This window comes from Festucalex cinctus, chromosome 7 (genome assembly GCF_051991245.1).
Source record: "Festucalex cinctus isolate MCC-2025b chromosome 7, RoL_Fcin_1.0, whole genome shotgun sequence".
NCBI classification, from domain to species: Eukaryota; Metazoa; Chordata; class Actinopteri; order Syngnathiformes; family Syngnathidae; genus Festucalex; species Festucalex cinctus.
This window is the reverse complement of record NC_135417.1, coordinates 838,750-857,032: the sequence shown is the minus strand read 5'-3', so window position 1 is coordinate 857,032 and position 18,283 is coordinate 838,750. Positions and strand designations below refer to the sequence as shown.

At 38.6% G+C, this 18,283-nt stretch overlaps 1 long non-coding RNA gene across 1 annotated transcript in view; it reads right to left on the bottom strand.

Moving 5' to 3' along the window:
* LOC144022618 (uncharacterized) overlaps nt 1–11,443 on the bottom strand; it is a 70,427-nt gene extending 58,984 nt beyond the window's left edge. Inside the window, exons 1-2 of the long non-coding RNA XR_013284376.1 lie at nt 11,329–11,443; nt 7,968–8,154 (exon numbers count right to left, since the gene is read on the bottom strand). This is a non-coding gene — a long non-coding RNA (uncharacterized LOC144022618). The remainder of the gene's footprint in view (nt 1–7,967; nt 8,155–11,328) is intronic.
* Nucleotides 11,444–18,283: the final 6,840 nt, after the last annotated feature.

The following is an 18,283-nucleotide window of genomic DNA, read 5'->3' as shown; positions in this document are numbered from 1 at the left end:
AAAAACAAAGTTCATTTACAAAGGCTGTCACCACTTGATTCATTAGCACAAAGTATTGAGGGTCTCATGACAAATTTGCTTGACATCTATTTTGCCGCAGTAAAATACAGTATAAGTATGATTTTGTATCAATCATCTGTTGAATAAAACATTCACTTTTTGAAGGCTGCTGACAATTTGTTCATTAAAACAAAGTAACAAACTAACAATCATCTGATGGTTAATATATTCAAAAGCCTCCTATAGAATGAAAATAAACTTTTTGTTAAATCAACAGGTTACTTATTTATTAATTTTTTGCAAGACTCAATATTCATTGAGATTCATATATTGTTCAATATACAATGTAACTAAAAGATGATGCTCCAACAGAAAACTAAAACTTATTTGCCAATCAATTGCTCAAAAACTGAATTTTCACACTGTCAACACGTGGTTTATTAACACAGAGTAACTATAGTATGATGTGGACTTTAACAGAGTCAGAGCCTTGAAAAGACACTTTTATCAACCGTTTTTGTCACTTTGTTCATTAACACAAAGTAATGACAGTGTGGTATTGAATTTGCTTCACTAGTACTAGTGAGTCAAAAACATATTTGTCAACCTGCTCTAAATATGACACTCATTTAGTTAGTCATGTAGTCTACACAAGGTTTATTAACACAAAGTAACACGCAAGGAATATACTAGATTCAGAATGGTGAAAAAAACACCATAGTCAGTCATATTTGTTTTAAAACATATTTTCCAGGGGCTGTTGCCACTTGGTTCATTAACACAAAGTAATCAAAGTATGATGTCAAATTTGCTTCACTAACTACTAAAACTTTTGTCAATTAACTGCTCAAAACAAACCGATGTTGCCAACACTTGGTTCATAAACACAAAGTAACCATAGCATGATATGGACTTTAGTAGGTTCCCAAAAGTGAAAATACATTTTTGTCACACATTTGCTTAAAATGTAATGTCCATTTCCAAAGTATGTCAACCACTTGGTTCATTAAAATAAAGTAACGAGGTACAGGTCCGGTGCTACTTGCATCCCACTTGGGCCGAATGATCCGTTCACTAAGCCAGTAAGCCATGAGGAATAGGAAGCAATCCCGACCGGTCCCCCCTTACTAACCTCCCGCCTCCTTTATGATGCACGCCTCCCATCGGGGGGGTTTGCAAGGTGAGCGGGAGCAGCGCTCGTCACGGCTGCGCGCCTGCGACAAACATTAGTCGCCGCTAATGACGGCATCGTGACGGCGTGCAAGTCCCGGCGCCATATGGCAAATTGCCACAACAATATCCTGCCGGTTATTAATCAGGATTTTTTTTTTTTTTCCGCTGTGCGCCGTGATAATTGGAATAATTAGGAGGGAAGCAGGCACGGGGACGGGAAAAAAATGCCATCTTTTCATGTGGAGTGGGGGCAATACGGGTGTGGTACTCATTCTTTGTGTCTTGTTTTTTAGACCCTGCACACCTTTAAAAAAACAAAAAAAAAAACAAGTATAAGTCAAATGCACCTGTGGTCATATGAATTGAAGCATTTTCTGGAAAATGTCTCAAAAGTACCCACAAAACTTTGGATTTTGGTAAATTATGTTCGAAGGTTGTCAACACTTGGTCAATCAAGATCATTAATCATTTGTTTAAAACACAAGATTTATTTTTAAAATGTGCCCAAACTTGGTTTATTAACACAAAGTAAAAGTATTTGATATTTGAATATCGGTTAAAACTTCTTTGCTACGCTTGGCAATGAAAATATATATTCTATTGTTAATCATCTGTTCAAAACATACCGTAATTGTTTTCCAAGGTTCCAAGGTTGTTTACATTGACATATTAATACAAAGTAATGACAGTTTATTGCTGAATTTACTTGATCATTATTTCTGGAACAAATATGCCTCAAGTGACACAGAAGGTTGGTCAATTATATTTCATGACTAAATAAGGTTGAAGCGATCATTGTCAAAGGTTTTATAGATTTGGTTCATTAACACAAAGTAAAAAGAGTCAAATTTACATTACTAGACTCGCTGCAGTGAAAATATACTTTTAAACAACATTTCTTTTTAAGTACTGTCTGTTCATTTAAAAAAGTAATTTTTTTTATGTTGTTTTTACGTCAAATTTACTTCACTAGATTTTAGTAGATTATTAAGCAAATGTTTAGTTTGGCAATTATCTGTTCAAAACAAGAATTCATTGTGTGGGGGTTGGGGGTGGGGGGAGCAATTAAATTTTACTTTTTAAATTTGGAATATTTAATTCTCTTTTGAGTTATGTGTCAATTTTACATTAAATTTAACTAGGATCCACAAATAGCTTTAAGCAAGCACGGCTTGACTCTTATGAATCTTCTTTTAGTGTCCTCAAAATAATGTTTTATGAATGTCTCCCATTTGTTGACATCCATAGAATGATAGCAGGTTTGAACAAATACTTTAGTATTTACTTTACTTTAAATACTGAAGTGTGCTTTAATAAGTTTATATGTGTTTAAAGCGTGTGAGGGTGTAAATCGATAAACCTATCGCGGGTGTGTAAGGAATGTATCGGACGGATAAGCAAAAATTTGTGTACAATTGAAGACCATTAAATTAAAATGCATTCAGAATTATTTTTTTTCCCTTCATATTTGTCTTCAGATGTACATGCTGCTGACTGAGCATCAAAGAGAATAATTGGCGTCGACATTTTTTAAGTCGACTTATTCAACTTGGAAGATATTTTTTCCCAGCTTTACGTCATTTTACGTTTGCCACCAAAGAAGGTACGCTTGTTTTCCATTTTGACAACAAAAAAAGTTATTAATTTGGTGCTAAATCACAAAGTGTCGTGCTAAAAGTGTCACACAGACACATGTTTGTGACGTGTGCTGTATCGTGCACATTGATGAGGAGGAGGAAGGGGGCTGGAGCTGTCATTTCACGCAGTTTATGAAGGTAAAAATGACAAAAAACATCTGCTCTTGTGACCGTAAAGCCCCCCTGAGCGTGGTCCTTAATTTGTGAGCGTCTCCACCCGGGCCAGGCTGAGGAGGAGGAGGAGGAGGAAGAGGAGGAGGAGGAGGAGGAAAATTATCGTAAAATGAGGTCACGGCTGAAATCAGAAAGCATGAGGAATGCGCAGATTTGAGTTTGGTCATTTTTGTGTGTCTATGATTAAATGATGCACAGACTGACATATTCATAATAAACTGATTGATAATAAACAGAACTTTACGTCATTGATATTGCCACATTATTTTAGTTTATTTTTACTTCCCCTAACGAAAACATTTCCTTGACTTGAGTGCACAGATTTTTGGTCAAATTAATGTATCAGGTTTTGAAATTTTTCAGCTTGGCCTCATTTTTGATACCACAAAAACTGGCATTTGAAAAAGGGTGTGTAGATTTTTTATAGCCACATCAGGTAAACTTGGCAGTTTAACACACCAATAGCTGGTCAGACATGATTTCAGCTTCACGTTGGTTGTGTGATTAATTGAAAAGACAATAAAGTAAGGGAACTTTGTTTTGTGATTGCAACTTGTAATTTCGTGGGGACTTGCTTGATTTTTGCCACAGTAAATTGGGACTACTTATAGTGAATGCAACTTACTTCCAGCTCTCGAACCCGTGGCCAACCAGCCTCAGCAGAAGAGTAATCTACTTGCATATTAACTATAAGGTGCAGGTACAGATAGTTTGCGCTAATGACAATTTGATATTGACAACATGTCCTTTGAAAAAGTCACCACTTTTATTTGTCTTCAAAATGTTATGACACACACACACACACACACACACACAACAGGGATGAGTTCACTCCGTGCCTGTGATTTGCACGCAGCCCTCAGAGGACACACTAATGTATCCAAATGTATTTACAACAGATGTTGCATTTTATTTTTCACGATAACAAAAAACAGAAGAAAACATTTTTGGATTCTTTTTTTTCTTTACTTCATTAAGGCCAAGTTTGTCTTCTCACTTCCTCCTTGAGGTCGCACAGCTGTACGGTGAGGGAAGTGCGCCACCTAATGGCTGCAAGCTTCCGTGGTTTGAAGGGGTGTGGACGGTGTGTGTGGGAGTGTGCGAGCTAAAATGTGTCACTCACATCCACACTGAACAAGTCTATATAGTAGTGTAGAATAAAGCCTATATTTTTGATTTGGAAAAAAAAAATCTAATGAAATTCAAGTAGTTTATATTTTCTACTTTCTTGTATTTACTAGAAATCAAGTGAGCAAAATATGCTCAGGATTTTTTTCATTAAAATACAAATAACTCAGGTAAGATTTTTTTCAATATTAACATTATTAGGCTAATTACCTTTAATTAAATTAAATATATCTGTAGCTCCATACCAGTCTATAATGCGGCCAGCAATTTTATTTTATAATTTAAATTCAATTATAATTAGTTGTGTATGACATGGTCAGGTTTTTATCCCACAATGTAAATCACCTTAGATTTTATTGTGGATAATGCAATCACTGTTTGATATTTTTACTAATTTTTTGACTGAAATGAAATTAGTAATAGAAAACAGTCACTTGTATTTGGTCCATATTTTTTCAATTTACTTTTTAATGTCAATTTCAATTTTAAATCACACTTGATTTATTGTTGTTGTTGTCATTATTATTATTATTACAGTGTCAAATTGTGATGACTTTTGTATTGTGTGAGTGGGTTCTGGTGGGACAACATCAGACTTTTTGTCTGGATGTTAAAGGGGGGTACGCGAACATTAAAGACGGGGAGCCCTGCGCTCCCTCGAGAGTGATCACTCTTCCTCCGCCTTCCTCTTTCTCCTATTGCTCTTCTTCTCAAACACCCTCCAGTGTTGGCAGTGGGGGAGGAAGAGGAAGAAGATGAGTGATTTTTCAATAAAACTGACAATAGACGCTTCCTTCTCCTCCCTCTTCACGCCTTGATTGATCTGGGCTCTGGCGTGCCTTGATTGATTGGATGGCCTGCGGAACTTTTTCTTCTTCTTGTTCTTGGTGGCGTTTGTCAGCGACTTGTCATTGGTCGCATGTTTCATTGTTAAGCGCACTTCATTAGCGACACGCAGAGATTTATCTGTGCGACGTCTTGGAGTGAAGATATTGACGACTAAGTTTGCAAGATTAGACACGAAGATCATGATGATGATCATCATCATCATGAGGATTACACAGTACTTCATGTCATCACCAAGGGAACTTTAAGACTCACAGGAATCCATTAAAAGGCCAAAAGTAAATGGCAGGTAAGTGGTTGGCAGTAAGTAGGTACATTCTTCAAACTGCTGGGTTAAAAGTAACCCAAATTGGGTGACGTACCTAAACCAGTGCTGAATCTAAAAGGGACCAAGCTAATGCTGTTGTGTGCTGGAGTCTTGGATCCCAAAGCGCAGACACAAATAAGGTTTTAACTATTTATTCACATAACTTGACTAAACGGAAAACAACGAGAATGCATCGAGAATCACGAGACGCCAAGCCCCCTTGGGCTGCGGAGAAGCACAGAGGAATAGAGAGTAATAATCCGGCCACACACACACATTTCTCAGACAGCTTATATAGACAGTGAATCTATCTCGTTGGTAGAGGCTAGGCATGTGGGTACCAGTACTGACATGGAATTATCTGATTGGCTGTTGACCTGTTGACCCAGTAACACGATTAAAGATTCTTAACATCACCTAACATCACATAGCATTAAAGATTCTTGACATCACATAGCCTAAAACTAGTTGAAACTAGATGACAGTTACATCAGTACAAAACAGACACTTGACCTCACACTCAACAGGTCATGAACTCAACTCAAACTTAACCCGGGCGTGACCCCAGACATAAGACAAGACCCAAACATTATTCCTGCATGACCCGAGTCATGACAAATAGTTATTCCCAGGTTGAGTTTAGGACCAAACACTGGTGCTACTCATCTGGTTGTGTCACCTGTTATATGTGTGTGCAAAAGTACAAAAACTACTATCATAAAGGCCTCCACTCACCTCCTAACTAGCCAAGTACTGTATCTAAGTGGCATTTAGCAACAGGACATATGGTGCTGGGGTTAAAAAAAAACAAGCAGGAATAAAGAGTCCAACCCCTACGGAGTCACTTTCATCTTCATTAGAACTCAACTCTCACTTTCTGCCGGCCACCCCACTTGCTCAATGCAGACAAATGAGCGTCAAGTGATAGCCGCGCGTACGCCGCTACCTCCACTTCGGGTGTCTCATCCATATTCACACTGGCAGAACAAGTGACATATGGTCGCTACTCACGCTACGCACACTCTAAACGAGAGCAACCAATCCGGAATTGGATTTAACACTTCAATTCCCCACTGACCAACAAGGCCGACTCAATTACCGGAACACACACACACACACACACACACACACACACACACACTCACAACACACACTTACTGGTGTAATCCAATTAGACCACGATGAAGATGATGATGATTTTGTTTGTGTGCGTGTGTGAGAGAGAGACAGAGTGAGAATGAGAGAGTGAGAGAGAGTGAGCGAGAAAGAAAGAAAGAAAGAAAGAAAGAAAGAAAGAAAGAAACAGAGCGAGAGCGAGAGAGAGAGAGAGTTTACTTGAGATATATATATTTACAACAATAATAATGCCCACTTGACACCTTCACTGACACAAAAAAACATACATGCAGTATATTGTTCAAGCAGGCATAATTTTCTATTTAGGTAGGTTGGTGTTTGGGTGGGTAATTGTTGGGAGGTAGAAAGGTAGACAGCAAGGTAAGAAAGTCGGTCTATTGTAGTAAGTAGGTATATAGAAACATACGTTCGAAAGTCGCCGTGTCCTCCGCTGGCTCTCCCGTAGCAACGAGAGCGTGCCGCTGCAAACATGACCTGCTGCACTGTGATTGACTGGCTACTTCCTGATCGGGCACAGCATACGCTACACGCGCACCGCGCAGAATACAATTTACATACAAACATATATCGCGCTTTTCCACCGGACTGGTTCCACACCGAAGTGGCTTTTTTTGTCAACGGATGTTTGTTTCGAACCCTTTCAGCAGCGGTTCTGCAGCGCCGGTCGTCGGGGAACTAGCGGGGCCGAGTTGTCACCTGTCATCTGATTGACCGACAGAGCCGCCCGCCGGTCTTCGCCAAAGTCATAAGAATACAGTATTTACAATAAATACAATAATGTTTTACAACAACACTGAACTATATTTACAATTTGAAAGGTACTTGTGGATGGATCTATATAATGTTTGTGATTTTAAAAAAATAATAATAATTGCGAGTGCACAACGCTGGCTGGTCGTGTGTTCCCATTCACTTGTGACTATTGTATTGGTGTTAATGTTTTATGTTATGTTTATTTTTTTTGTCTTTCCGTAAAGCGCTTTGTGACAGTTCAGGCGGTTTGAAAGCGCTATATAAATAAACTTGAGTTGAGTTTAATTGAGTTGAGTTATTTTCTAAAACAAAATAAGAATGAGGAGGAGAATTATGGTGGTAAATGAGGGCCAGCGGAAGGTGCCAAATCAAACGATACTGATGAAAAGGGCAGGAGAACATCGGCCGAGGAGCAGGTGGGAAAAGAAAGAAAAAAAAAAAAAGCACTAACTTTTATTGAGCTAAACAAAATAATGTTTACATGAGTTAAGTTTTGACTTGCTTTGATAGCCACTGCTGTTGCAGGCAAACCTCGTGTTCAAATTAAATATTTTGCAAATATATCAACTTTATCGAGTTGCGTATGCCTAAGGTCTGCTGTGCCTCCACAAAAAACAAAAAAAAATATAAAAATAGTGCGACCGAATCCTGTGCTGTGCGACCAAACTAAAAATCTTACTCGCACGAGTGCTACCAGTGGAAAAGTTAGTGTAGAGCCCTGATCTACAGTATTTATCTTTACAAAATCAACACACACACTCAAGACCCACAGTGGACGACAAATAAACAAAGTGCAAACAAAGCCATCTTACCAGTCAGGGGAGTTGCTGTAACACAGTATCCAAAAGGCGAGGCCCCCGGGGCCCCGCATGGGACCTTCCCGAGGGAACCATTAAGCTTGAGCTTCGGTAGCATCATCCGCAGAGGGAAAGGAGGAAACTCACGGGAGAAGCGGCGCAACGGAGGCACGACACGCTCACAGCACCTGTCACCCCAACACTAATGAGACACACAATTAGCAATTAGTAACGCGTTCTGTCAGCGCTAATACCTACCTAGCACACATACACAAGCGGCCTTTCGCCAGGCACCTCTATGCTAGTTGGAAACCAGACACACGATACTAAAACATTATGCTACTTTGATAAGAGTCAATCATTAGCTGGATAGCATGAGGGCGCTACATCGCTAATTATTCAGTAATATTCAGTTATATTATATTATTTACAATTCTATAAAAAAAAATAAAAAAAAGTCAAGGCAAAGAAGGCTTAAGCTCAATATTTATTGCTCCCTAAAAGTGTAGATTATATATATACACTTGTGGATGGTTGTATGTTCTGTTTGTGTATCTGACTGCTCCAAGTGTATAAAGTAGCTGTTGCTTGAAGGTTTATAATAACCATAACATTGATTATCATTCTTATTAGCCTGTCTACAGTGTTTTGTTTATAGGTCCACAATAAGCTAGCAGAATTTGGATGAAATTATATGGTTCGGTTGAACATTTGAAGTGTTTAAATAGACAATGTCAGTTTTACAGTAAACTCCAACTCAGTGTGACAAGCAAATAGGTTGAAACAAGCACGCTTGACCTCTCATTTGGACAACTATACAAGCAACACTCTTCATTTAATTTTGTTAAAGTGACGTTTCACATCAAGACAGAAAGAACAGGTGGTAACAAAGACAACAAAATAGGCTACCGTGAACAGTGTTCGGGAATCCAGGTCCAGAAAACCGTGCCACAGCTTTAGCCACAGGTGCTTCTACTCAACTGGCAGGGAAATGAGCTTGTTGTGTGCTAAGTACAAACACCTGTGGCTAAAGTCAAACTGTTTTAAGGTCAATTTATGTCTGTGGACCCAACCTTGACCATTAACAGAAGTGAAGAGGAATTACCGACAAAGCCCTTGCCATGAATAGCAGGGGAAATAATTTAACTGACGCCTCCTTAAATGATTTTATATATATATATATATATATATATATATATATATATATATATATATATATATATATATATATATAAATAATGTAAATATGTGAGTTTTTCAGCAAATACTGTAGCTGGGGATAGGTTGGACACCAGCCAAACAAACATGTATTACATCTCTAAAATTGTTTGATTACATAACTCATAAAGTACTACTGTACTATACATGTTTACTGTATGTAACCATCTTACAACAAGGTGTTTCATTACTAAGATTCATGAGTCGGCTAACATAAAATGCTAAATTGCTAAAATTAATCAAGTTGCTGATTGGTAGCAAAATATAAAAAGCTGAATACTATAGCTGAATGGAAACAACATGCTACAGTGCAACCATGTTGCGCAGATAGCAAAAGAATGCTATCCTAATCTAAGCTAAAGCCAATTCTGTTTTTAATGTATGAAAAACCTTTAGCTACCATCTTGGCTCAGTCACCATTTCATACGTGAAGAAGCACATGGCCCTGATTTGCAATGACAACTAAAAAAATGAAAATAATAGAACAGCGCAAGGGGAATAGCCTGTTTTGGTTAATTATTAGCATTGCTGTTGTCACTGGCTACTAATTACAAGCTGGGAAGCGAGGGGCCTCCTCCAAGGCCAACAAGGATATTGGGCACGTCCCTACGGTGGCGCCAGCGGCCCAGCCCCGTCCCTCACCGCCGCTATTAGCTTGGCGTTAGCTCCACTTGCCAGCCGCTATTAGCCTGGGTATTAGCGTTGCACAAACTCAGCACTACCTAGATGACTGCTCTTTTGGGATTCTGAAGTGTTAATAATATTAATTACACAGTGTACACGGCCTTCAGATGCTATGGCGAACATGTTAGAAAATACAGCGATGTTGATTAGATGCAGTGAAAGTTCATACGTAAGTAAGCTTATAGGTAGGTATAGGTTGGTTGTTTAGTTGGTCTCTAGGGTGTGTAATGGGTTGGTCACTGTTAAGTAGGTAGATGGGTAGATGTGTAGTTAGAAGGCAGGTAGATATTGCAAATGTTAACTCACATTTGTCTTTATTGGTTACACTGTTTTAACCTTTGTTTGACCTTATTGCTAGCCTACTTAGATTAGCTGGCTCGGCTTGCAAAATAGTAACCCAGTGCGGGCAGTAATGGTACCCTTTTTTTCCGTTAACAAGCTAACATCATCATCACATGAATTTACAGAAAATTAATGTACATTACTTGTACCCAGTCCTGCTAGTTTAGCTGGCTACACTTGTTTGTGCCATGGTGAGAAAATCAGCTTCATGTTAGTAGCATAAGGTTAGCATTATGATTAATTTCAGGAAACTGGAAGTGAATATTTCATCTATCATGAACCAACAAACACATACACACACTTAACTGCCTGTCATAGTCCCTGTGGTGGTGAGTTCAGGCATCGTGGGAGTTCCCTATTTTCACACAGCAGAACGGCCCAGTGAGGTTACTGCATGAGTGACACGATGCCCAATGCTTATTTGCACACACAAATGCAAGCTGTGTGTTTTTAGGGCTGAGCAAGCAATGTGAATTGGACTTTTATTGGACTCTGTGGATTATTTCTAGGTGTTGTGTTTATTTCTATTGTGAAAGGTGGCAGTTTTCATGAACCACTGGTGCCATTGCATTAATTAGCACATGTAAATGCACTCGTGCATGACTGAGGACACTGTGGACTTTTTTTTTTTTTTTTTTTTTTTTTAAACTCAAGACCAAAAACAAAGACAACTACACTTTGTGTATTTAAGCACACCATTTTGCCTAATAAAGTCTGCTAGCTTAATGCTAACACTTATATACAAAATACCATAGAGTCGCTAATGAATAGCATCAGTGTAGTAGTGTTGAAACCCTTTTAGAAATGGATATTTAACACACTGCTATTTAACACACTGTATAAGGTCGGTATAATGTTTGCTTAAAAAAATAAAAAATAAATAAATAAAATAAAAAATAAAAAGAATTATTTAGTTTATTTCAACTATGCCTGGTTGAGTTTATGATGAATAACTGGCAAGGAACAATCTTTGTGCATGACAATCTAGGTCTTGAAATTATTCACTGCCATTGACTGTATGTGTACGTACCGCTTTGTTTGCAGTTAAACACGTCTTGTTTTTCCGAACTAATAAACTTATGTTCTCACAATATACATCAATAATCATGCCCAAAGATGTACAATTACTTACAGTTGTTGCTTTCTGTAATCTTAAAAAGCAGGATTACAGTGGATAACGTTTTGACAAATTCCAACGAAAAGTAGGCAGGCACTGCTGAAATACCGCACTTCCGAGTTCAGTGTTCTTCTTTCAAATTAACACCGTCTCGAACTAAATAAGCGGACTACCACCTGGTGGTGGACAGTGGAATTACAGTGCATGCAATATTCCGTACTGGAAAGGTAGCCCAAAAATGAATGAATGAATGAATGAATGAATGAATGAATGAAAGAAATAAAGAAAGAAAATAATAGCGGGACCGCGAACCTGGAACACACGATTGAGGGGATTTACTGTATACCAATTTCGACTACAGTGGGTCTTAACTGATTGTAAATTCCAGGCAGACATGATGAATGTCGCATATCTTTAGTGAAACAATCATTCATACTTTTTTTGCATAAGCACTCAAGGAATTTTGAACAAAAAGTGAACAATCTAACACGATTATCACAACACTAACTTAGGCTCGATCCATCTGCTGAGGAATATGTTGTAAACATGAGGTCTGTTTCTTAGCAGCTAGCAAGCTAAGATGGCGTGAAGACTTCGATATACAGCAAGATGAGTATATCCGGACACAAGCGATTTAATGGATTCCAATTTACACTGTGAAAGTAGTGATCGATGTACTATTTCAACCAAAAACTTCCACTTCGCCCGCCAACCAACTCAATTTTTTGTAGCTAGCAGCTCCAAATGGTTGGTTTCAATGAGTCACAGTAATGTAGTGTCCTACTCGGGACACTTTCTGTTAAACTTGCCATATTTCACACATTTTAACGAAAATGCTCACCAAAAATCAAGCTCTCTCCATTCGTTTCTTATATGCTGCTTGTCCTCCGGGAGGCGGCGCTGCAGCGAAGGAGTGACGTCAGCTAGAAGGGTCTATTATCAAAACGTACTGGACTTTAGGTGTCAAATGAGCCCAAGCACGTTTTGGGCTAAAGTAGCATGAGTAAGTCCACCTTGATGAGGTGAACGCAGGTATGACTTTCATCCTTCCTCTCTCAATGTGTTGTTTAGCGCATTGTTCATCAGGGCCGGGCTCGCTCCATTAACACGGCAGCGTCGAGGTGACTTTAGCTGCTAATGAAAAACAGATGTGTCCGTTTAATAGTCTTAATAGTGTGTGTGCGCGCGCGGATATGCGTGCGCCTCATTAAATCAGGAGGCCTGATGGTGATGAGAGGCAGCTAATGAATGAAGACAGACGTGTTTAGCGGCTTGTTGGAGCTATCATCTCCAGGTTTAGTGAGCTAGTGAATGACGGGCTGGTCACTGCCTCAAATTCAGACGCCTTGACGGGCAGCGGCGGCTCCCTGGTTTCCTTCATTTGGTAAAATTGCTGACTCAGCAGTTATGGCGGGGGCAGGAGGTTAAGTGCTCAAACAGAACCATTCATACATGAGCTTCTGTGACCCACAAGTGACGCCCTGCTTCTCAACACGTAGACAAGCTCACGATTAGCCAGTTGAAAGCCAGCTGCTTAACTGAGCAAACAACAGCCAAGTAAAATCTTATTCTCTGACGCACACGGCACTCACCAGAATAGGCCCCGCCCCAGAAAGCCACACCCGCTCTAAATCCCAGATGCTGAACAATGTAAGGGGACGAAAACACTAGCCACGCATTATGTAGTTGCATTTTGTGTTGAAAAAACTTAATCTGATTACTCAATTAATCAATGGGATAATCAGTAGACTAATCTAAAAAATATTCAAAAGCTGCAGTTCTAAATTTGATTACTCAGTAAGTGACGTGGTAAACTGCAGTAAAAGGGCCAACTTTTTAGCTCATCACTTTTGTTTGTTTTTTGACATCTAATCTTCTTTTGTTTGTTTTTTTTATTTTAATAAAGTGCCATATGTTCATCGTGACACGGCGGTGGGGAGCTGCTGCAGTGAATTGTGGGAAAACGGCAGGTGCTATCAGCTCCCGGCTGAATAGAAACATGATTAGATTGAAAACTTATGAGCCGCCTTAGGGAGGGAGAGGAGAGGCGAGGAAGGGAGTGGGGAGGGGTTATTGCCATAGGGATGGTAGGGGGAATACAGGTAATAATTCCACATGCACAACCTGCCATCTAGTTGTCAAGTTATGGAATTGCAACACAAACAGAAATTAATGCAAAGTCAATCCAATATAAGAAATTGGTCAGAAAATAAAATAGGTATTATATTATCATTAAAATGTCAATATTTTTTTATATAAATATTTTAAAAAAACATCATTACAGCATAAAAATCTAAATAAATTCATTAATTAATAGACAATTTATTTGTATATTATTTGTATTTATACTTTCAGATTAGTAGTCAGTAGGAAACCTAATTATTTTAAATTTCAATAAGGCATATTACTAACTTAACTAATTATTCAATAAAAATATCAAAATAAAATTTTGATTATGTAGTTAGCTTTATTAAGTCAGTTCATTAGGTACACAATCTCGTATTTTCACAATGAAAAATATTTACATAATTTCTTATAAAATGCCACCGCCTCCCATTTGATTTCAGTCTTTTTTATATCACTTTTGTCTGACTTAATCTATTCAATCTTACACAAAAAGACATTTTTAATCAAATAAATACATTTTCAATAAAAATACAAAATTTCAGGTAGGTAAAAATATATAAAACAAACAAAACCAATATTAATATATTTTAACGTTTAATTATGACTTTCACACGCACCTCAGTATGACGCACTACTGAACTCAAACCCTCCCCTTTTACAATTTGTACTACATTTGCATTAGTCCCTTTCGACCACCAGATGTCAGCAGTGTACCACTTAATAGTTTACCTGCCTGCGTTTCAATCCCGGGCTGGGAAAATGAACGAAGAAACGTTGCATTGTCATTATTTTCTTAACTGAATAAATACATTTTTGCTTCTTTTCTTTTTTTTAATTATTATTATTTCAAGGCTCTTGCTAATGTTAATGCTCGGGGAGTGGATTCAAGAACAGGGACAGCCTCATTGTTCAGAAGGTGCTATACAAATCAAGTTATTTGGCCTGCCCCTGATGTACGCATTTTGGTTATGAGAGAAAATGTGTATTGTGCACAAGCATTACATCACTTCCACATGTGTCATACATACTTCCATGTCACAGTAGCTCAGAAAGGATGCTTTCGTGTTTCCCTGTGCTTACCTCGTCAAACCTTTTTCTTCTTTGCACTACGGTGCCAGACGCAACAAGAAAACGTCCACATCAGCTGGCATAAGGATAAATCGCCATAAAAATTTAGTGACCAAGTTGTTTGTCAGTCCCAGTTGAAGCTTACTGTAAATTCCAAACACTTGAACTAACCATTTTGTCTAACAAACGTCTACTATCTCAATGCTAACATATGACATCACTGTATTTCTTGTCTATGATCTCATCTTTGATAATATTTCATAATCGATACACGTCTGGACCTTGAAAACTAATAGCTCTCCTGTCCTGCTCCAGACGCATTTTTGCCCTTTGATGGATTTGAGATGCGCTTTTAAGATATTGAGATATGAAGTGCTATAAAAAAACGCCAGGAAGAAAACCGGCAACGTTGCGTGTTTGTTTTATGTTTGTTTGGCTGGTGTCCAAATTGGATATTGAAGGCCTTTAGAGGTGTATGGCTTTTGGAGTGTTTGACTTTTGGGGTGTTTTAACTTTGAGGTGACTGAATACCGGAATTTTTTTATGCTTGATATTTGGAATGTTTAACTTAGAGGTGTTTTCCTTGAGTTGTTTGGCTTTTGAATTATTTGGTGTAGACACATTTGAGACATTTGTCTGTTGAAGTGATGGAATACTGTATTGAGGTGATTGACTTTCGAGGTGATAGATTTTTTGTTTTTGTTTTTTATCTTCGACTTTTATAAAGTTTGACCTGGAAGTATTTGAGTTGTTTGACTTTTGAATTATTTCCCTTTAAGATGTTTTGACTTCTGAGGCATTTGAGTTTTGATGTGCTTGAGTGTTGGGGTGCCGGATTATTGAGGTGTTTGAATTTTTGGGAGATGAAATTTTTTGACACCTAATTTTTGAGGCCTTTGACATTTGGGGTGCATGACTTTAGAGGTGTTACTTTTGAGGTACTTTAGAGGTCTACTTTTGGAGCGTTTCACTTTCCCATCTGGAATGTGGAGGTGTTTGAGTTTTGAGGCGATGGAATTGAGAATTTGAGGTGACTTTTAGGGTGTTTTACTTTTGTGGAGTTTGACTTTTGAGGTGTTTGACATATGGAGGTGTTTGACTTTTGGGGCTGTTTAACTTTAATGATGATGCTATAGCTTTTTTTTTTTTTAAACAAACTTTCACTGCTATTAACTGCTGTAGATGTAAAATATCCATGCTATCTGGGAGAGCTGGCAGTGTTTTCATTTTATGATGAATGATTTCCATTGGTCGGACATTTCAAGGACAATAATAGCATCTGTTTTTCCTGCCCGGAGACCACCTCTGCGAGCGTCGTCATCCTTGGGATCATGACGGCGCTCGAGACGCCAGACAGGGCTCTTAAGTGCTGCACAAGAGCGCTCGCTTTTACTCGCTCTCAACACGTTTAGAGACGAGCAGAGCATGAATGATTCCCGGAGAAAAGCCACGAATGGTGCCGCGCTGTAACGCGCGAGTGCCACTGCCACTCACTTGACGAAGAGCAGCGGGCCCCGACAGAATGCCTCAGGGTAAGACCGATCTGGCAAAAGTACTAACGGTAAAAAAAAATAAAATAAAATACCCTGGTCAAAGTAGAAGCACTGATTCAATTCCTTGAATTTAAGTAAAAAAGTGAATTATCTGAAATGTGCAGCAAATTTAAAACACCTTCTCGCCAGTCATAGCAGGGGAGGAAAAATGGATAATTGTGCCCAATTTTCCCTTCAGGATGAAGTCACTTTTGTCCTGTCTGGAGGAAATCAAAGCCTGGATGGCTTTAAATTTCGTGAACTTCAATGAGAAGAAAACAGAAGTTATGGTCTTTGGTCCCAGCAGCTCTTCTCATCCTGCCGACTTGGGTCCTCTGGCACACGATCTAAAGCCAACAGCCTCAAACCTGGGTGTCAAGATGGACAGTGAAACTGGACCAGCAAATTGCCGCTGTTGTCAAATTCAGCTTTTTTTCATCTTTAGGCAGCTGGCTAAGGTCAAAAATCTATCGCAGCAGCAATTAGAAACGGTAATCCATGCCTTTGTTACATCTCGGCTGGATTACAGTAATGCACTTTACTTTGGAATCAGCCAGTCCTCCCTCCAGCGTCTCCAGCTTGTCCAAAATGCTGCTGCTCGTTTCCTTACTGGTGCCCGTAAGAGGGAGCACATAACCCCCATCCTGGCCTCTCTTCACTGGCTGCCCGTGAAATTTAGAATCCACTTTAAGATTCTTCTATTTGCTTTCAAATCTCTAATTGGTCTTGCCCCATCTTATCTCGCTGAGCTCTTGCACTCCTACACACCTGCCCGGTGCCTCAGGTCTGCAGATCAGACTCAATTGGAGGTACCGAGGGCTAACCGGAGGCTTAGAGGAGATCAAGCCTTTGCTGTTGCCGGTCCCTCCCTTTGAAACGACCTTCCACTAAATATTAGGCAATTCCCCTCTTTATACTCTTTTAAAACACATCTGTATTCTTTGGCTTTTGGCGCACCATGAGACTTGTTTTTGGTGTTTATTTCTTTATTCACTCGCCTATTTCTCATTAATTTACTAATGTAAAATGTATTTACTTGAAAAAAAAACTTGTATACGCACTTCAAAATGTTTGCTTTGTTCTTGTTTTGTTACCTATTCTTTACTGCACAACCGATATTTATGTTTATGTACAGCACTTTGTCTACAGCAATGCCTGTTCTTTAAGTGCTTTATAAATAAAGTTGAGTTGAGGAGAATGTTATTCAAACTATATACAAACTGTGTTAGATTGTAGCAATTAGCTTACTAATGTGTAAGATAACGTAAATACAAAATGAAAAAAAAAAAAACTTTTACTCTCAATAAATGTTTTAATAACTTGTTATAATTGGAGAGAACATTTTCCACAGTTTCCCTATTTCATTTAGTTGCATAACGGCAAAATAAATAAATAAATAAATAAAATCAGAAAAAAATATTATGTATTTCCACTAAGAGAATATCACTGTGCCCTACATCATGTTGTGGCCCTTTAAAAAGCTCCCTATTTTAAATAAAATACTGACAGAGGGACGTTATCATGACTTGCTGACATCGCTTGCACAAGCTTCGCGTCGGCCATAAAACGAAACAAGAAAGATATTTTATTGCTCACGCGTCGTCAGAAACCTCTTAAGAAGCAGCACCAGAGAGCCGAGGCCTTGATGAAAAGGAGCAATAAAAGCCTGAAAGGATCACCATGATACAAAGCACTGATTAAAACACAAAGTGGAACAGGTTATATAGTTCAGAATTGACACTTTTATAACAAACGCGTCGTTTTACACTGTGAGAAGCGCGTAGAAATTGCCTCAATGGCTGTTTATTATTCCACGAAAGCTGCCTAGCAACAAATGAACAGGCAAATCAGAATGGAAAGTTTGAGCATTTTGGTTTGTCTGTGCATGTGGCAATTTTGTCATTGGCTGGATCGATGGATTCTGCCTAGCAACATGTAAACAGACCACTGAGACTTGAAAGGGGATCGTTCCAGTACAATACAGACATACATAAAGGAGATGTTCACAATTGCTGAGTAAGGCACAGTAATACTGTGTTAGTGGTTCTTTGCAGAGGATAAAGAATGTGACTGTGATGAGAGTACTGTTATATTGTCCATGTGTGGTTTGTGTTCAAATAATAGGTTGCTTAATTTATCACACTGCAACACCCACCGATGGCTTTGTTAGCCTGCATATGGTGTTTGTTAGCATTAAGCTAAACAGCATTTGTATGTTAACTGCATACATACATTGACACCAC